General features: G+C 39.2%; 1 protein-coding gene across 1 annotated transcript in view; it reads right to left on the bottom strand.

Moving 5' to 3' along the window:
* The window catches only part of babam2 (BRISC and BRCA1 A complex member 2), a 118441-nt gene that overhangs the window by 58370 nt on the left and 43092 nt on the right, over window positions 1-16979 (bottom strand). The gene's annotated exons all lie outside the window — the stretch shown is intronic.

Here is a 16979-nt window from a genome sequence, read left to right as displayed (position 1 = left end):
GTTGAGCTTATTAGGTCTAAGCAAGAATAGTGCTCATTTCATTCATAGCACTGGTCATATGAGGACAAATTAATGACACCAGAAAAATAATCATAATATTCATTACCTCTGTCTTCGTAGAATAAAGAATGATATCTTTACCTGACAGTTTTTGGGGATGTGGTCGCAAATAATCAACTAAAAAAAACTATCAATTTATCTTTTAAATTTCTATGACATTATGTGTAACAGCCAAAGAATTACCGCTGAAAAGGAACGATTTTAGAAGCTCCAACGTTCAACTCTAGGCATTTCTTCGGCAACTTTAAAGGTCACACATCTTTCTTCTATATCACACATTTACAGCTATGATTTGCTTCTTTTCAGGATGCAGTACAACTGCATCTCTGCAAGTATCAAATCCCATAACAGGTGCTTTTTCAGTGATGCATCAGACATCACTCACATGTACCCATGATTAAAACCATTATTTTTATCTGTGGAAGCTAGGTCTGAACATCGTTTGCTTACACGCTAGTATGCAGGTGTCCTTTGATTTCTGTACTTTGGCCACAGTATGTCTGTGCTATACTTTCTTCGTGGCAGCCTAAAACACGAGTTAGATGAAAGCATGTTATTAAGAAGAGCAGCTTCATCCAGACTCCCTTTAAACTTTCGCATCGTGTGACATTTTCTGGAGTGCCAGATGTTAAAGCACCTGGCAGTAATAACAGCAGGGTTCTCAGAGGTTTGGAACATGAGAAATCACAGACCAAACAATGTCTGTCAATCAGTTACAGATTGTAATAAACAAACAAACTTTCTGAGTTTCTGATCAAGGGTGGTATAAAAAATAAATTAAAAAATACCAATAAATCTTTTCAAAAATGTTTCCATCTTTAATGTGACTCATAGCCTGCACAATTCAATTTTAAAAAGAAATCTGTTGGGGAAATGCATTTTTTTTTTTAAGTAAAATAAGCTGGATTGCATAAGTGTACACAGTATGAAACTAATGCTTTGTTAAAGCACCTTATGATTTAATCACAACATGGGTAGGAGAGCATCATTATGGAGCAACTTTACTTTTGCCTACTCTTCCTTGCAAAAGAAATCCAAATCTGTCAGACTTCGACTGCATCTCTTGTGTTCAACCCTCTTTAAGTCAATTATTTCCCAATGGAATTTTTTATTCTTTTGGACTGGTCATAATGCCCTGCACCTTACTAAAGCCAAAGTTAAAGCTGAACTAAAGGAACCCCAAAGCATAATACTTCCACCACCATGCCTCATTATGGTTTTAGGGGTTTTGGGTGATGCAGTGTTGTTTTTGAGCCCAAAATGTGCCAAAACCTTTGTCTAATCAGGCCATAACACATTTTCTCACACCCACATACTTTTGAATAGACTCGATGTACTCTTTTACAAATTATAGCTGAGATTTGAAGGTTTTTCATTTTTAAAAAAGGTTTCCATCTTGCAATTATACCCATAGTCTAGACAAATGGAGAATATGGGAGTCACAACATGTAGTACACAACGAGTAGCTGCCAGAAATTCCTGCAGGTTCTCCAGTGTTGCTATAGGTCTCTTGGCAGCTGTCCGGACCAGTTCCCGTCTAGTCTTTTTGTCAATTTGGGGGTGGGGGTTTTCACCATGTTACATGATATCTTGAATGCTGTGGAATTTTTTTTTTTTTTAAAAACACCTTTCTCCTGACTGATACCTTTTAACAATGAGAGTCTTTTGATGCTTTGTAAGCGCTCTGCAAACAATAGCTTTTGCTGTAACAGGCAACTGAGTAAACGTCAGGAAAATCCTACTTGGATAGCTGAACTTTAATTGATGGTGTGTGTGTACCCAAGAAGAATGCTGTGATTAAATTTAAAAGGTGCTTGATAAAGTATTAGTTTAAGGGTGTGCACACTTATGCAACCAGCTTATTGTATGCTTTTTATATTTTTTCCACAGATTTGTTTATTTTTCAATTGAATTGTGCAGGTTATAGGTGAGATTAAAGCTGGGAGTAGCATTCAAATGATTTATTGTGATCTCATTGCTTAACATCACAAAAACCTGCATTTTAACAGGGGTGTGTACACCTTTTATAGCCAACGATCATCTGAAATCACTGCTCAGTTGAGTCCATTTACCAAACTTACTCGAAAAATGAAAATGCACTCTCACATTCATGCCACTTTAACTTACAAATGACACTATAAACAAAAGATAAAAGTAGTGATCATGATAGCATCTTGATCAGCTCGAGGTACTTCTCGAACCTTTTCTGAATGTCCTTCTTAGACTTTCTAGCAAGAAATAAAAGTATACTGCATGAGTGACTTGAAATTATGACTTCTTCTAATTCAAACACTCACATTGCAACTTTCATAATTCTGACATCAGGGGCATACACATCCTAAGGTCCCCATGGAACAAACAAGCTACGATTTAATTTCTTCACTACAATCAATTCCATATATATTTGTTATTTTGTAGGAGATATTCTGGCTAGACTTCTATTTATGTAGAAACAACATCTATCCAGCTAAGGCTCATGTGGTTCAGTATTGACCAGGTTGCTGACTTTACTCAACATGTCTGCTAGTTAGCTCAATCCATAGACTATATGACATACCAAGTAATTACTCCTAAGTAACAGAGTAAGAAAATACCACAATCACTCATCAAAACTGAAGCACATTTCTTGGTAGGTCTATACTACACAGCAAACCAGAATATTGGAAAATTGGACAAAAATGTTCCAAAGCACCAACAGCATAGAGAGAGAGAGGGAGAGCGCTCAAGTTAAGTGTCAGTGAATGGACACTGCAGAGTGGAGGTGAAGCCTAGCAGACAGCTAGCAGCTACAGCTCGCCATGTTGGGACATCTGTCAATCAAAGCGGCCATGCCCCCCACTTCAACGTCCAGATGGATGAGTTAGAGTTGCTATTAAGAGAGAAACTATGCACAAAGCCCCAAATTGACTTTTTCTCTTTGTGGCCGGATATAAACATGTTTATTTCTGGTAGAATTTTAGGCATTTTCAAAATGGGAGTCTACAGATCTTGTCTTTTAGTTGTATTTCTGGTGTTCAAATATGCTTCCTAACATTTAAATACAAAAAGCAATAACAGTATTGCCCCTAAATGATATCCCACTGGTGCCAGTTTAAAAGTACTTTGATAAACCTTGCAGGTTGCTTCATAATCATTTTTCCTTTAGTTCAAAGATATTTGTTATTAAACCTGCAATTTTCTATTCATTAGTTTCCACCAAGCCAAGCAGCCCACTAGACCAAAAGATTTAATAATATGCAGCTCTATTCATGTTGTTCCAGCATGACATCACTACATAGGAGTGGGAAGGTATGGAAAGCTAAATGTATTTAAATACAAAAGTAAAAGCCTGTAACTGTTTAGCTACATAATAATGGAAACTAATGTTTTTGTCAACAGGTTACATATTTTTATGAATATACATATGACAGCCAACATTACCAATTATGTGCATCTTTTTATTAGTGTCAGGGAGGCCACGGTCTGCTGATGTAACACTTACACTCAAAAATAATCCACCACCTACCAGCCCACTGTAACCTCCTCTTTTGCAACGGCATCCAGCTTCTTGCAACAGTGGAGTTTCAGTTTGCTGTGTCAGCACAGTCAGGAGAGCAGTGTGCATTTCCTGGCTTAACTTTGGACTCAGACCCATCAAGGAGCAGGTTTTACCCTCACTTGCTATTATTTCGTAATATAAACTGTCACTGCTCTTTTTTTCCCCATTAGATGTATATTTCCACTAGGTTGTTTCAAATCAGTTATAAGATGAATATTAACTAATACACAGAGAATAAAAAAAAAATCTGTATCTAAACACTTTTTGCACTTCTATTTTACACCTTTTATGCCTGACATTTAAATTCATCTTGGAGCGCATACCAAGCTATAATACATCCTGTCGTTTAAAAGCCACATAATTGTTCATCTGCATGGAAGCATTGGCTGGCCTTTTCAGATTTCAGTCGTACACTACATTAGTGAAGCCCAAACTGGCAATTACTTGACAATGTCTTTTGGGCAACTTGCTTTCCCAGTAAATGCCATGTCTCAGTGCTATACGAATACGCCATCACTCAGCAACAGCGCTTTCAAAAAACATGCTGAAAATAAAATGAATGCATCTGGATATGCTTTGGTTTACCCTCATTTTACTCAAGGCACAGCTGAAAAGTGGCTATGTAATTCCAGCACTGGAAGTGATAAATGTGCACTGAAAAAAAATCATTAATGAATAAATACACATAGCCTGCTTAGGACAAAGATGATGACAGCACAGATAGCAAACTGTCTCTGGAAAAAGGCATCTTGGCTTCAAGCCTCACCACAAGCAATTACAAGTAAGAGGAGTCCAAACCCGATTTAAATCTTCTTGAATGATACAAGTATTCATGTAGCTATTAAAAAAAGTTTGGTGTTTTTTTTTTTGCACATGTGTGTGCAACATTTATTCTTTAAGCATTCCAAACAAAAATAATAATTTAATATTATTATATCCATCTTCCATCTATTTCATATTATATCTATTTCAGGACAAATAATTTTCTTTGCCCCACTGGGTTATCACTGTAATGAGCACCCAAGAATACAGGTTCAGCAGGAAAGCACTACTTTTTTGTACCACTGGCAGAGGTTGAACAAAAAAAGAGATGAGACTGAAGAGGCAGAGTTGAGACACAAGAGCAGCACTCTCTGAACATTATGGGAGTAACCTGCAATTATTTTATAGCTCTTAAGATTCCTGAGCTCTTAGTCAGTGTTTACTGTGCAAGGGCACGGCAAGGCCACAAATTACAACCACTTGCTTTGGTACCAAATGCTCAACAGTCACGCACAGGCCTTTCTAGATCAGCTGAGACTGGGCAGACAAACAGATAATGGAGGGGAAGGCGACCATTAGGTAATATTTTGATGTTACTGTTTTTGCCTTTTGTCATGTGATGACAAGAAATGGTGTCACTGCAGTTTTTTTAAGCTGGATAATGGAGAAAAAAAGAAAGAAATCTATTCAATGATTAAATGAAAACAACTATTCTGGCCTGATGTGAAACTGTGGTAAAAACCACACAGCAGCAGATAAAGGAGATAGAGAGCAAGAGGTAGTCATTTCCGCGCTCAGGTCATGACACAGCAGATGAAACAGTGGCCAGGTGCAGTAAGTACGCTGGTCGTAACTTAATGAATAATATGAATTGTTATCCAATATACCACACATAAACAGTAAAGTTTACTAGTTGTCTAGTCTTCCTCCAAATACAAACAACCTTTAGAATAAAGTCAAGGAAAAAAGTATGAATTTATGTAATTATTATATTATTACCACTTATGAACATACAAAAAGGCCAAAAGTTGGCTTTTCATGAGTTAGATTAGAGTGAGCTTAATTGAATATAATATTCACTGCCAGGAGTGCATACTAAGGATAAAGCTGTATTATCTATTTTTTAACTATATAATTAGAGCTGTGGGTTAAAAAGTGCAAATATAAGACATCTACAGGCAGATTATGCGCATAAGTCTGTATATACTATAGCTAAGTCTTCAACAGAAATCTCTGTATTTTCCCAGTATTTTTGTCTGTTCGATTTTTAAAAAAAATGCTTTGGTAAATTTAAAAAAAGGTAATTATTACAACCTCTTTGATTTCGCTTGCGGTGAGGCCAAAACATCAGCAAAAAGCGTGTAGGCAGTTTATAACCATATTCTTTCAGCTGCAACCCCAGTGGTGTTGCACGTGTGAGAGTAAGCAACGAGTAAGGCAGGCTGACCCACAAGGTCAAGGCTTAGAAGAATATCTATAATAAGGCTTAACAAACATAAAATTGCTTGAAGCTAACAGGAATAAAGATTCTCCTAAGAATCTGTGTTTCCTCATGATGCTTATCAGGGAAAGAAAGACTTTGCTCTTTCTTACTATCAACACACAAAGATTCAAGGGATCTTTTAGAAATGTTAAAGCCTTTTTTTCCCCAGAAAACTGATATGTCATATTTGATATATGTTGATATCTTCAACGTAACTTGCCTAGAGAAGTTAGGTATGCAGTTACAAGTTACAGTGGCAATTTATCCCATTAAGAAGAGAATCACGGTCATCACACTGAAAAGGTTTAGAGCTGACATTACACTGATAAGCCCCTAACCCTGCTTTACATTACTCAGAGCTAAAACTTGTTTTCCTATGATGAAAGAATAATTTTAAATACAAACTTTATAAGAAAATATCCAAATGTAGACAGAGATAAGCTGTTCACTATCCTCAACAACTATGTCATCAACAAGTGGCATTATACTGACCCAGAAAACAGTTTCTGAAATTAAAATGTTTTGTATTCTTTGTTCCCCTGATACAAGTGTTACCATATTCTGGTATTTTTAGCCGGCCAGCACCACACACACCTCAGCCGGATAAAATAACAGGTGCTTTGTTCACATGTTCACAAGTGCACATGTTTCTGAAAGTGTTGTGTGCATGGGTGTACGCAAGTTGTTTTCCAGGTTTCTGCAAAGAATTGTGAAAGACTCATCATGTGACGCACCGGACCATCTTCAGCCACGACTTCTCCAAAAGCTCAACTGCCGCGCGTAGGGGGACGTGACCCGAACACAAAACCGCAACAACAAAAACCTCATGAGGGGTTGGGAAAGGAGTGGCAATTATGTGGCAACTGGGGAGGTAAGGTAACCGCTGCAGCCGCTGCAGGCTGATCTCCATTTTGTCCACCAGGAGAGGAAAAAAAAAGTGAGAAACTGGACAAAAACAAAAACCAATCATGAATGGCGTTCTGGCATCCTCAAAAGGTGCTCCATCGCCAGTGGTGTTTCAGCAGTGTAGGCGGTCACAGTAAGGGGCTTTGTGTCAGTCTCCAGCTCTGTTAATCTGGACTTTCTGAGGAAGTGATGTGGGGGTAAACTGGTTTATTTTTTGTTCCTTTCTCCCCCCTCTGTAATAGTAGTGCAGGAAAAATGCAAAGTTTTTTCTTTTTTTGAGCTTCCCACAATTTACTTCTAGAACTTACAGAATCATACATTTAGTTATGGCACCTTTACATTCATGTAAAAATCTGACTGGAAAGCATGTTCAGTTTAAATCCTCAACTGTCCTTTGATGTCTATCTGGGAAGACAACATGTCAGAGATCAGGGGAATTGCCCATCACGGAGAGGAGATGACCTTTGACTGACAGCTGTGACACCTAAAATAATACATAATGGAAAACAACGTGAATATGGTCAAAGAAAAGAAGAATTTTGAACAAATGTATTTTTTTATACTTCTTTTTACAAAGACACTGCTCTAAATGACTTCACTCTGTATCTCATTCTCTGCTGGCCTTCTCTGTTCTGTGTGTTCTCTGATTTAGAGTACACCCTTAGCATCAGCACTCCTTATAATTTTACATGCAGGTCTTTCCTGAAAAAGAAATCCTGATCAGTGATGCAACCTGTTTAAACCACGTGGGGAGAGAGTAGCAGGAAAAGGAGCATAAGGAGAAAGAGATGAAGGATGAGGAGGAGAATAGGAAGAGTAGGAAGGAGGAGAAAAAGAAAGAAAAGAAGAAAGAAAGTCCAGTAAAAAGATAAATAAGGATAACTTTGAACTGTGAAAAAGGAAAGCTGCTTTAGTTGAAATAGGGAGATGGAAGAGAAAAGAAAAGGTCCCTTTTAATGACTTGAAAAAACAATGCTGTGTGCTAACAATACCTGCACATGCACACACTGAGAGGGAGAGAATTGCTTTTATTTCTTCTCCACATGACTGATAGTGCTGCACATTTTCAACACCGTAAAATAAAACGATCAATTTCAATGCACAAATTCAAGTTCAACCAGTGTGTTTGTGAATCTTGCAGGTAAAAATAAAAATGTTTTTCAATTTGATTTCCATTCATAATTGGCTTTCTGTAAACCGAATAAAAATTAAATGACAAACATCAATCAACGCTATTATTCAGCTCTGCCGATAAATGCTCTGATAATGGCTCCATTGTATGATGTAAATGAGTTCATTTCCTGGAAATGACTGACTGCTATTAACATTCTTGATCTATTTTAAAACCTCACTTTGTCAATAAAGAAATACAGAGAGGACAAGACGAGTGGGTTGGTAAAAATCAATTGTTTTGAATAAATAACACCCACTTAATCAGCCCCATGAATTAATCAAAGGCTGACCTCGTGCTTTCAGTAATGCTTCCGGTTTGATCCCTTCACAACCCATTTAATGCCACAGCAGAAGGAAAACTCTTCAGCATGCTATAAGCTATAGGTCATACAGATATTGTTCTGCTTTTGGTTGTGGAGTCAAAACCCAAATTATGCAGAAAAAAAAGAGGCAACAGCTTTGAGTGGAGGTTAATGATTCAAATGACATTTAACTAGCACTGCTCTATACCTTAGAGCGTTTCAGCAATGTAAATAACAAGGGCATTAAAAAAAAAAGCTATATTTAATATTTAAAAGAAACACTACAGTGTCTCCAGGGTATCTGTTCAGCTCAGATATATTTCAAAATAAAATAACTAAAGTCACAAGACAACTGCAAGACAACTTTCATCACATATAACCTTGGATTGTGCTGAAAGGAAACTCCTGCATCCCTCCGTACCAGATTTTCCTTAATGAAATAAAGTAGCTGATCATGCCCAAGTTGGCTGCTGGGAAAAATTTGGATGCATAAACGTCGAACACTAGCATATATTTAATTTAAGGGTGTTCATGGCAGAATTTGCCACGGCAATTAATCCGATCTTAATTTCAATCTGTTTATGGGTGTCAACAATTGGGAAAACAAGATAATCCGGTTTAAAAACAATGAATTATTTGCAACAATTTTTACTACAAATCCCTCACTTGTCTTGCATTATAATTGAAGCGTAGCCCCATTTAAACTGCATCTGAAATTTTAGCTCAAAGTCACTCAATGTTTAGCTCAACAGAAGGAGATTTTATCTACAGGGGAGTACACACTAAAAAGTGTAAAGTGCTTGGAAAGAAAGCGACTGGACTTCTTTAAGTTTCTATGTGGACGAATCATTAACAGTGTCCTGCAGCTGTCTCTGTCTCCATTAGCTGAGGGTCTCTTAAATGATCCACTATGGGGTTGTTGGTTGGTGGCTTTGGCTCTCTGATGCTACTCCTTTGGCTCCCCGGAGGCAAGCAGGGGCCGGAGATAGTCCCTGGTAAGATGGGTTTAATGATCAGTAACCTCATCTAGTCTGTGCTCAACTCCCAAAGAGATGACCCTGTGCCCCTCCACATGCTTTTATTCAATTTACTGTTTTTATGTTAGGAAAGAGAGAGCGAGAAAAAGGATGTAAACACACAAAACTGTAGACAATTTGATTGAGAAAAATATGATATTTAGGAGCCATTCTGCAGCATTGGTAACATTCCTCAATAATCAAATATTATTTAAATGTCACTTTTCTAACAATCTTTCCGTCCTTTTTTAGTTTGCCCTCATTAGCATGACTTGTGTCGTGTTCCCCTGTGTCTCCTTCTTTCTGCTAGTTGGATCTTGCATTAGCGTGTTTGCCTAATGCCTTTTCCTCATCTAAAGTGTGCACCTTTCTTGAATGCAGACTTGTATTTTTGGATTTTCTTTTCTCTTTCGCAAAGAGTCCTTTACACAACAGACACATTGTCACATGCTTGCCCCTCACTCCGCTTTGAACCCAAGCAATAGCCTCAATCTGTCCTCGGCTCCGTCGGCATACTCTCACCCTCCTGCTGCCGAGGTGAAAGTTAGCACCATTGTTAGACAGCCCTCGGGAGCACATTTTAGGAGGACCATTAAACGTGATTTATAGTCTGCGTTGAATCCCTTTAGGTAGTGTTTGACATCGTTGTTTGCTGTTATACTGCACGTCTGCACTGCGCCATCACGAGTCAGACTGAGCTGATCATGCGGGTCTTGGAGCAGATAAATAGTGAACAACGATCACTTTTTCTGAAACACAGGAAAGAGAAGCCTGAGACCGGCTATAAAAAAGACATGAAAATGTCTACAATGCAAGAACACTTGGATTAGCACTGAAAGCAAGCTTTGCTTTTCTTTCATGGAGGCATTATCCTTGTGCAGATCAACATTAGCGGTACATTAGTTTGTGTTTGCACTGCACAGACCTGTCACAGGAGTTGCAGCATGCATTTAGTTACTATCAGGTTTTACATTTCTCAAATATTCTGAATCGCAAAATATATATATAAACATTTCTTTTAACAGATTAGACTTGACCTATTTGATCTATACATTTGATCTTTTCCATGCTTTATTGTAAATACAATATGTCCAAAAGTTGATTCTGTTCATCTGGACGTAGCGTTTTGTGGGAGAAACGTTTCATCACTCATCCAAGTGACTGTTTCAGTCTCAGCTGACTGCAGGTTTCCCCAATCTTATAAACAGTACATTTGAATAATAACTGAAACCAGCCCACTGAGGAACAAAGGGCTGGGAGGTCAGGTCCTTAATCTTAATTATGCAAATTCTCATGACCATTGATCAACAACCACTGACCAAAACCCACTGATCAAAGACCACTGATCAATGGCCATGAGTAACATTCACAGAGAGTTGGGGAATGGCTGCAATCACAGCATTGTAAGATGGCGAAAGATGTACCCTTAGGCCCCCTCCCCGATTCAGAGATGGTCTTTCCCTTTTCACGTAAATGGCCTCCTTGACTCCGCGCTCAAACCAGCATTCCTCCCTGTCCAGGATGTGCACATCCTCATCCTTGAAAGAGTGTCCACTGGCCTGTAGGTGTAAATAGACTGCAGAGTCCTGACCTGACCAGGTAGCTCTTCTGTGTTGTGCCATCCACTTCGCCAGAGGTTGTTTGGTTTCCCCACTGTATAAATCCTGGCAATCCTCCTGGCACTTAACAGTGTCCACTATGTTACTCTGTTTGTGTCGGGGGACCCGATCCTTGGGGTGGACCAATTTTTGGCGCAGCGTGTTTTGGGGTTTAAAAGCCACAGAGACCCGGTGTTTAGAAAAAATGCGTCTCACTGCTCCGATACTCCTGACACATATGGGATCACTACAGGTTTTCGCTTGGGCAGCGGTTGTCCTTCTCTCCTGGGTCGGCTGGAGCACCTGGATGAGTAACGAAACGTTTCTCCCACAAAACGCTACGTCCAGATGAACAGAATCAACTTTTGGAGATTTACTTTCCTGGATGATTGAGAATGCATGAAGACGTATATACAATATGGTTTTATGAGATTTGCATTCTGTTTTTATTCACATGTTATGCAGCATCCCAACTTTTTTGGACTACACCGTGTACAAAATTCTGCAAAGTAGCTGCAAACCATGACTTAAGTTTGTATTCTTTCACAAATCCTGCCTTTGTTGAGCTGATCTTTAAAAAAAAAAAACATGTTGGGAAATGAAAAGGAATTACAAAAATAATCAAGTCAATGATGCTGGAACAACAAATTAGAAGACAGAACGAGGGCCCACGGCTCTGCTTCACCCTGACCCTCCCCTGTCAGTTGCTGCCTGTGGAGCTTCGAAGGTTAAAGTGTGTGTGTGTGTGTGTGTGTGTGTGTGTGTGTGTGTGTGTGTGTGTGTGTGTGTGTGAGAGAGAGAGAGAGCAGGAGTGTGAGGATGTAGGACCAAAAATAATTAGAGTACAAATAATTAGATGCAAGCGCTCTTGTTGAAGAGTGCACAGCTTGCACAGACAAAAACGAGGATAGAGGGATACTCGAGGCTCAATACAACCCACCCTCTGGTCATTTTGGCTAGAAGCAAAGTGGTGGTGGTGGTGGTGGGGGCCTACGGTTTACATTGGGGAGGCTGGGAATGGAGGGGGAAAAAAATTAAGTCGTATAAATAAAAATCTGATAAATCTGGCCTTAAATAAGGAAGGTAACATTCTGCAAAACATACATTATTGATTAATTTCTAATTACTAATTAGCATGTTTTGGAAAACAATGCAGAGATTTACACATTGCTGTAAAACCACAGAGAATTTTGCAATAATAGAAATCTTTTGTACATTTTACTGCAAAATATTGTTTTTGGGTTTTTTCTCTTTCCCCAAACACTGAAAAGTCTTATTTTAGAATTGTTATAACAATTATTTTCATTTTGCTGGGTTTAGACTGGTTGTTGCGGATGTTTATACAGGCAGTATAAGTAAGATGGATGCAGCTGCTTGCTCTTAAAAGTGAAGCTAACGGGAAAGCGCTTTAAAATCTGCCATTTTTTTAAAGGCCAGCAGGGGGAGACTCCTCTGGTTGCAGAAAGAGTTCTTTTTAAATAAAAGTCTAGGAAAAAATGTATTATTACATGAGAAAGAATAGAGCTGATAGAGCAACTAGGGAAGTAAGTAATTTGAGACAGAGTGAAATTCCATAGCAAATAGTCTAACCAGGGGTCACCTTTAGAGTGCTTGTTAAAACGCTACAAGCAGAATGCCTGTAACTATAAAATAACTATAAAATGCAGGAAATGCAGGGCAACTGCAACAATGCTGAAATCTTGCTCATTACAGTTCAAGATATACAAGAAACTGAATTCGGGGTACATGCAGGACGACACACAGACCCAGATTTTACAGTAACAAACTGTCTATGGCAATAACAGCGGAAACTATTACATTTTACATAGCACTGAGCACTTATATATTTAAAACAGGTAGAGTTTAAACTAATGTGAAAAACAAACAAACTGGTAAATCTAGCTGGTGTTACTTTGTTTTATCCAACAGGAACATTTCATACATAAAACTGTCTAAAATAATTTATATTTGGGAATTTAGTTATTTTTTTAATACAGGGTGTGTCTTTAGTTTTTTTGTGTGTTAATTTTAACACAATCCTGGTTTAAAAAATACTTAAAATATTTGATAAGTGTGCATTAAAGGTTTTAGTAACAGTAAATCCGTTCATAATTAGGGCAAACAATTCTAGGAAACTGTCTAATTTAGTTTTTTCTGACAACTACATCAGTTTAAAAAATTAAAATGTTAACCCAAACAAATGAAACACTGACTAAATAAATAAAGCTATTACTGAATATAATATAACTAAAGTAAACTAGACGTACCAAAACTTGAGTAAGTCATCTGTCCTTGACACTGATTGAAATGGCAGAGATTGTGGCTGAGGAGGAGAAATTGCTCAGTGAAGCTTTCATTTTTCAATGCACACAAAGCTACACAACAGAGCAGATACCAGTTAGCTCACTAGGCTTGGGTAACCTGAGACAACCTATTAGATCAATGCTAACCACACATCCAACACGCAGACCACAGTCAGTTTGGAGCTGGTGAGACGGGTCAGTGCTTGTGCGGGAAACAAAACTCAAGTGAAGCGATAATGGCAGGTTCAGTCACGAATGGGGCTCACTCCACACTGATCAGCGTGGATATTTAGAAGCAAGCTACCCCTGCATATAAACAGCGTGGACAGAGGACGGTCGGGAGCAAAAGGTAGCTCATTTAAAGAAAAACTCAAAGCCTTTAAAGGAAAATATTCATGGTTGAAAAATAAACGTTGACACCACCCATGTTGTGAAACCTAACCAACATGCATAAACGTGCTGTGCAGTTCGAGGTCAGAGGCTAGCACTAAATGAGAGGGGATGAGTAAAAGCAGCTTCAAATGGGTGACAAGCAAGAGGTCAAGGTACGATCAAAGGATGAGACACTAAAACGGTGCCCAAGAGGACTCCGTGGCCTTTAAAGGGGGAGAAAACTGCCAACATCCATCTGTGTGCATTTCACTCCCCTTCATCTCAGCGCTCAGCGTCCTTCCCACTCCTTTCGTTTTGACTATGACGGGCTGCCCCCTTTAAAAGAATGAAATAAATAAAGTAGCATTTCTCCCCCCTCCCTGAGGGTGGGCAGCCCATGCAGGAAGGTAAACATGTCCACTGTGGTGAGCTCAGACCACGCGGATGCATTGCTGCAGGTAACAGTCGTCCTCCACAGCTCTGTGCCCACCAGCAACATCTCAGCATCCACTAGTAGTGCACACTAGCCTATGTCTGAACAGATTTCCACTTCACTGCCAAACCGTCTCTCCTCAAGCAAGGACATCCACGGATTTGACGGGGAGGTTGATTCAAATCAGGGTCAACAGTCTTACCTCTACCTACAGCACCTGGCTGATGGCGTGTATTCTGTCTGGAAAGCGTCACCTTTTTGACTTCTGAAGTGCCGACTTTTTTTTGTAAAGGCTTTCTATTAGACAGGTTGGAATTCATCTTGAAGGCTTAGTGGGTGTTCAGATGAAAACGGCCCCGCGATAAAATAATGCAAGGGGCAGAGCTGATGAGAAAAGGTTGCTTCAGGTAACGGTGAGACACTGGAGTACAATATCTAGTGAGAAACTGCAGATTCAAAAGGATCCAGACTAGATTTATCAACTGGTCACCAAAATTACTTGCAATCTCCCTATGGATATTATAAAACCAAAATGCAATCACCAAGCAACCAAATTTTTCCTAGTTATTTTTACATTAGGGTGAATGAACCATTAGCAAATAAGCTAATGTTAGTTAGTACTAGCAATAAGAAAGCCTGCTTTACCTAAAGAAGCCATCTTTCCCAGCAGGTAGAAAATACGGTCTTTGATACATGGAAGTATTGAGTGTCTAAGCTCAGCTAATTCACCCCAACTCCAAGAACTGATATGGTGACCTAGGCATTTTTGAATCAGCTAACGAGATACATACAGTATAGATAAGTTACAGCTAGCAGACTAACAGCTGAAAAACATATACAGAAGTACAACGTATCAAATTATTACAGAAGTCAGTGAAATCCGTAACACTAAATTATATCTTGGTTCAAACATTACTGATTTTAACCATCAGTGAATCATGTAATGGCACAAAGCAATAAGTGTAAAATATTAGTAACAGCTAACTTAGGGGAGGTCAGCCAGTTCACTGTAATGAAACATGTATCAAGTACTGGTAGCTTTGCCATGTCCAAGTCTGCTTTGGTGCCACGATAACGACACTCAGACACACAATATACCCTAGACTCTCAGATGCTGTAGACGAGCTGGAAGTCTGGAAGCTTCACACAAACATGAAAGAAACGCTGACTTCCGCAGAGTTAACTATCACGTTTTTTTCTCGTGAAGTTATTCAGAGCATCTGCACATGTAAACAAATGAATCCATTAAATCACACACAATATAAACCGTTTACTCCAAAATATTCAATCATGAAAAAAAATGCATGCATGCAATCACAGTCAGCGACCCACAAGCCGAGGATAGCTGGAAACGTTGTGTTAGTGTACTATATTTACACACAGAATGATGTAAACAAAGAGTTATCCAGTGGAAAAAAAGAGCATGGGTGAAGTTCAGTTTAACTAATTTGTGATTCCAATGCTTCTTCTTGTGAGGAATACATAGGCCATGTCTGTCTCCTCTGTAAAAGCACAGAATTACATCAAGTGCATGAACGTGCATTGCACAAAAAGCAATCAACTTGAACTAATCGCACAACAACTGCCAAACTGAAAATTCAGGTCATCTATTTGGCGTACAGTACACTGATGTTCTTAGAGTCCAGCCTATACGCTGCATAATCCCGTTCCTCTTTTTTAATGCGTAGGTGGACAAGGTGTGGGCTGATGTTCATTACTTTCCTCTCTGCGAGTCGATACTCTTCCTTAGTCTTCAAGTGCTCCCTCGGTGATGCTATGTATACCCTAGCTGCCAAATACAGCATTATACAGAGTGTGTGTGTCTGTCTGTGTGTGTGTGTGCTCTCACATGTAGAGAAGAGAAAATGATAAGATGAGGGTGACAGGAATACTCATCTACATCCAAGATTTGGTCTATAATAATATATGTAAATATGAAAGAGAGTTCTTTGACAATATTGTTTCTCTGCTACAGAGCTACCACCACCCACTGGTGAAAGGTGTCAGTGTGTGCCCAGCTTCTGTAAATGACAGGAAGCATGTTGCTAAAAAAATGTCACCAACAGTGCTCTCTCAAGAGCTGAACCTAGAAGCTTTCCTGCCTCAAGACGTCTGGGACCAAAAAAAAAAAAATCCACCATCACTGGTAATGTGAAATATGACTTTGGATGAGACCAGTCTCAGGGCTTCAGGTCTGACAGACATGGGGGGGATGACAAAGGATGATGATGGTTGTTGTTTCCCTTATGTTTCCAATCACACAAACAGAGGCCGGGCTGAAAAAGGCCAGAGAGCCTCAGCCTCCTCAGCCGGCAGGCGGTTCAAAATCAGGGGACAGAGTGAAAAGAGAACTAAGATGAGGGAGAGTGAGAGAGGGGTAAAGGCAATAAGAGAGAGAGCGAGAGAGAGCGAGAGAGAGCTAAGCTGCCTGCAGACACCACGCGGCTCAGAGCAGATCGACAGTGACGGCTGGCTGATTAGTCAACTCGCAGCCCCCAAGACTGAAGTCTGCGTGCACGCACACACATGCAGAGCTGCACTGGAGTTCATTTAAATAAATCCAGCTTTTATCAGTACTCAAAACACATGCGCACACACCTAAACAAATGGATACTCATGACACCTGAAGGAGGCACATGCAGTAACCTTGAGTCTGTGTATGCAGGGCTTGAATTTCAGTGCAAGATTGTGGGTATTTCATATTTTACGACTGATTCCTGCACACATAAAATTCTCTAGCCTAACATATAAACATAATTATGATGACTGCCCAGAAGTGCTGCAGAGGTAGACCGATATCCGTCCTGGACAACACCTTGTGCACTGCCTACAAAGCCTGTAAGGTCCATCTGCTGTTTCTAGGCATCTTGTTACCATCCGCAAAAATCTCAAATTTAAGAAGCTGAGACATACTCTGGATGCCATCAACTTTGAGCTGTAGAGTAATTTCTGACACAAATATGTTGTTTAATTCACCTGCTAAACAATTCTTAAGACCACCTTCTTTAATCTGTGTGTTATCATCAAAATTAA

This window comes from Maylandia zebra, linkage group LG19 (assembly GCF_041146795.1).
Source record: "Maylandia zebra isolate NMK-2024a linkage group LG19, Mzebra_GT3a, whole genome shotgun sequence".
NCBI classification, from domain to species: Eukaryota; Metazoa; Chordata; class Actinopteri; order Cichliformes; family Cichlidae; genus Maylandia; species Maylandia zebra.
Note: the sequence above shows the minus strand (reverse complement) of the source record. Positions and strands in the feature narration are given on the sequence as shown.